Source organism: Acomys russatus, chromosome 12 (genome assembly GCF_903995435.1).
Source record: "Acomys russatus chromosome 12, mAcoRus1.1, whole genome shotgun sequence".
Classification (NCBI taxonomy): Eukaryota; Metazoa; Chordata; class Mammalia; order Rodentia; family Muridae; genus Acomys; species Acomys russatus.
In genome coordinates, this window is record NC_067148.1 from 7,757,791 (window position 1) to 7,762,402 (window position 4,612).

The 4,612-nt window shown below is 40.2% G+C and overlaps 1 pseudogene; it reads left to right on the forward strand.

Annotated features, from left to right (window-relative positions):
- The first annotated feature begins 1,771 nt into the window (after window positions 1-1,771).
- On the forward strand, window positions 1,772-2,358 carry LOC127196141 (60S ribosomal protein L9-like; annotated as a pseudogene).
- The last annotated feature ends 2,254 nt before the right edge of the window (window positions 2,359-4,612 follow it).

Sequence of the window (4,612 nt, forward strand, 5' to 3'; positions counted from 1 at the left end):
TTGCTATGGAGAATAACTGTGTTTCACCATTATAAGGTGCAAAGGGTGGCATCCATGCGTAAGAGTACACACAGGGTGAAGCCATGCTTTTGCCAAGGCAGAGATTTCATTACTCTCCTAGTGGTTCCAAATTATCTATGCTCATAGATAAGAAAGTAATTTGAAAAGAACAAATTCAGTTCCTGAGCGTTTTCTGCTAAAGTAGTTAAGATTGCCATTGCAGATTACTTTTTTTTTTTTTTAAATTCACCTGTTGACTCTGTTCAGATAATTAGAATATTTCTGTTAGATTTCAGTCATAGCAATTTCTTGTTATTACAATCTTTAACTGCCCTTGATTGTCATGCAAAATTAATTTAGGCTAAATGAATGAAAACAAACAAAAATTAGAAACTATAGCACTGAGAATAACTTGTTCTGTGTTTTTACTCTTTTTCTTTTCAGTTAACCAAAGGTCACATCACAATATGAGTGAGATTGGAAAATTTATACATGGGCTGGAGAGATGGCTCAGAGGTTAAGAACACTGACTTCCAAAGGTCCTAAGAGTAATTCCCAGAAACCACAAGCTGGCTCACAACCACCTATAATGTGACATGATGCTCTCTTCTGGCCAGCAGGTGTACATGCAGGCAGAGCACTGTATACATAATAATAAATAAATCTTTTTTAAAAAAAAAAAAGAAAGAAAGAAAATGTATACACATTGGAAAAATGTATACATAGGAACCCTTTATTCAGGCCAGAGGCAGTGCCTCCTTAGCACAGAAAATATGTACATTTCATGGAAGAAGTAGAATCAGCAAAAGTTTGTATTCTGCTTGAAAACAGGCTTATTTTTAAATTCTCAGTGATTACAACTTTGGTTTCCACATGAGTAAGCCCAGATGGGTTCTCTTCACCACAGCATATAAAATAAATAGTGTAAATGTTCGGCATTTAGCAGATAATTGCTGGATTTTTCTTTTATAACTGTCAAATAAGTTATTTTAACAATAGGCGGAAAACATGTGCCATGTGTTTAAAAGTGCGTGCTGTGAACCTTAATTACTAAGTTATATTTGGAACATACCATGCCAATTATATTTTTGTATTTCAGTTTAATTTAAATGCTATTATAAAACACAGTTGCATTCTGATACCATGAGAAAGCACTGATCGCCATGGACAAGAAGCTAGAACTGACTGGAAAAAGGAAGACAGAGATCCAGGCATGGTTTCTTAAGTCTATAATCTGAGCATGCAGGTGGTTAACCTAGCAGGATTGTTTAAGGGATGGAATAACCATTGAGATGTAATATGAATAAATTAATTTAAAAATCTTGGGAAAAAAAAAAACAGTGTGGACCACAGAGGGAGTTCAAATCCAGCCAGGGGTACATAGCGAACCCTTGTCTTTAAAACAAAGTGAAGCAGGCCAAGGGTTTGGGAGGGTTTGTTTTGTTTTGTTTTGTTTTATTGTTGTTTTGTATTTGACATCAACATTTTAAGCACTGTGCTGAAGAATGGCACAGCTCCTCGGTAGGTTACAGAGACTCAGTAGCATGACACATAAAAGGCTGAAGGCAGCTGAAGGCATTATTGAATCTGTTATACACGGAAATGACTGGAAATAAGTTCTGTGAATTATTCTAAAACTTCTGACCAAACGATACGGTATCATCTAGCGACCCCAGCTATGTTGTCAATTCCACATTTATTTATTATTTTTTTTTCAATTCCACATTTAAAAAGTACCTTTCCCACTCTTTTTGCCCCGTCTACTGCAAGAATGAAGACCATTCTCAGCAACCGGATGGTCGACATCCCAGAAAACGTCACCATCACTCTGAGGGGGCGCACAGTCCTCGTGAAGGGCCTCAGGGGAACTCTGCAGAGGGACTTCAATCACATCAACGTAGAGCTGAGTCTTCTTGGGAAGAAAAAGAAAAGGCTGCGTGGGGTAACAGACAGGAGCTGGCCACTGTCAGAACCATCTGCAGTCACGTGCAGAACATGATCAAGGGCGTTACGATGGGCTTCCGCTACAAGATGAGGTCTGTGTATGCTCACTTCCCCGTCAACGTTGTCATCCAGGAGAACGGGTCTTTGGTTGACATCCGAAATTTCTTGGGGGAAAAGTATATCCGCGGGGTTTGCATGAGGACAGGTGTTGCTTGTTCTGCCTCTCAAGCACAGAAGGATGAATTCATCCTGGAAGGAAATGACATTGAACTTGTTTCAAATTCAGCTGCTCTGATCCAACAAGGCACAACCGTTAAAAACAAGGATATCAGCAAGTTTTTGGATGGTATCTATGCGTCTGAAAAGGGCACAGTGCAGCAGCCTGATGAGTAAGATACAAGTTGCCCAGTTCCAGCAACAAGATCCTGAATTATATATACTATTTGAGTGTCTTTGGGAACAATAAAAGACTTATATTGTAAAAAAAAAAAAAAAAAAAGTACCTTTCCCTTACACTATATGTAAAGTTCATCTCATCTGTTAAAAGGCATTGGCTGTTTTAGCTGAATAGAGACAGGACTTTAAGAGCCTGAATTATTTTTTTTCTGTATATAACTACCTTAGATTTATAACACCTTTCTATCTAGTCCCTGTGAATTGAGACTGTGGGAACTATATAAAGTTCAGTGCATTCATTGCCACCTGTGGGCACAAGATCTGACCCATCAAGAGTGGACAATAACATCCTGGTTGGCCTTCTTGCAAAGATCCTATTCAATTTCACCACATGGAATTAGAAACAAATGTATGATGGGTGTGTGCTATGATTTAAAATGAGATGAGAGGAGGAAGGGAGGGAGGGAAAGAGGGAGGGAGGGAGGGAAGAAGAAAGAAAGAAAGAAAGAAAGAAAAAGAAAAAGGAAGCAAAAAGCGGCACCCTTAGAGAAAGTGCAAGAAAGCCAAGGTGGCAGGTTGGCCCTTTTATAGTCCAGCACACACCTGGCGGCAGGTGATGAGGTCAGAGGTTGCTAGGCAGCCTAGAGCGGGCAGGCCACCTATATGCCAACAGTATGTACTTGCTGAGCTCCAGAGGTGCAAAGGCGACATCATGAATTTTTAGCTTTTAGACATCATGAGCTCTTAGCTCCCTGCAAGTCTCTAATTTTGGATTTGTGTTTCGGTTTCTAAAAATAACGGCCATGTATATCCTCATAGGGTATCAAGTCTCTTCTTGGTAACCTGCTGTCCTTCCTCTGAGTGCCACCAGGTCCCCCTCAGGAACAGTCATAGGGGAGGGGAAAATGGGAGGGAGGGAAGAATGGGAGGATACAAGGGATGGGATAACCATTGAGATGTAACAAGAATAAATTAATTTTAAAAATCACAAAAAAAAACCGGCCATGCAAATAACTTCCTAAAAACAAAATTAGATGCTGTGGAGGGTATAAAAGGAGTAAGCTATGAATGTTGTCTTTAACAAACTGATAGCTTAATAAAGGAGATAAATATGTAAATGAGCATGAGAGACTTGATGGGGGTGCGTTTCCTAAAACCGGAAAACAACTTCGGATTAGTCTGGAGAAGACTGTCCGGTTTTCGGAGTTAACCCAGGAAAAATAATCAGAATACAGGGACATCCAGGTCCTTAACACTACTAGGAGGAGGAGGAGGGATGGAATGATGCCAAAGTCCGTGTCAGCCTTGGGAAGCTGCAGTTTACAGCCGAAGGGATCCAGGCTGACTGGACACCCCGGCATGCCTCTGCTCTGCCTGCGCTATTGCGGTACTCTACTACAAGCCACTGAGGTACACCTCCTTAAAGGAATCTCTGCGACCTCTCTCCTTTTCCTACTTGCAATGTACACATTAACACATATAAGAGTTTTGCTCTTCAAATACGCACATTTCACACTTAAAACCCAACTCTAAGATACCAGGCCGCGGTGAGTCACTGCACTGGGGATGGGAGACAAAGAAACAGAAGGAAGCGGCTTTACAGAGGGGCAAATCCAAGCCACCTTCAGAGGGCTTTAGGTGGGAAGGGATTCCCACGACATTTGCTGCCAAAGGATTAATGTCCACCCTGAGTCCTAGGTGGGGACGCCAACTAGGATAATTGCTTGTGGAAACATTAACTTGGGGTAACCTGAAAAGGACCCATATATTAAACAATCCAAAAGCTCTCGGTTTTTTTTTTTTTTTTCCCACACGGTTTTTGTTTCCTGGCGGCCTCATTACAGCTAGCGGTTGTATTTTCTTTTTCTTTTTTTTTTTTTTTTTTCTTTTTTTTTTTTTTTTTTTTTTTTTTTAAATTCACTTTCAGAACATTGGGCAAGTAGAAAAGGTTTAGAAAACTGAATAAATCCAGAATGGGCTGCTTGAACTATGTAGGTGACGGGGTGAAATGCATTCCTGGCCTTCTAAAGCAATTATTAGCAAGCTCATTGTGACTAGTGCAGGTAAAAGTTATCTCATTAATTTTAATTGGGGAAAATCATCTTTACTTCCTTTTCCTAAAGCCCACATTTCATCCCATGGTTTAATTATGTTATTAGTGCACCTCACTGAAAATGCAGCTCATCTCTTCTTGATCTTCTAATAAGAGTCTCAGGACAGTTATCCAGGACTTCCCTACTTCTTTCATGCCCCGAGACCTCCAGGCTCTCAT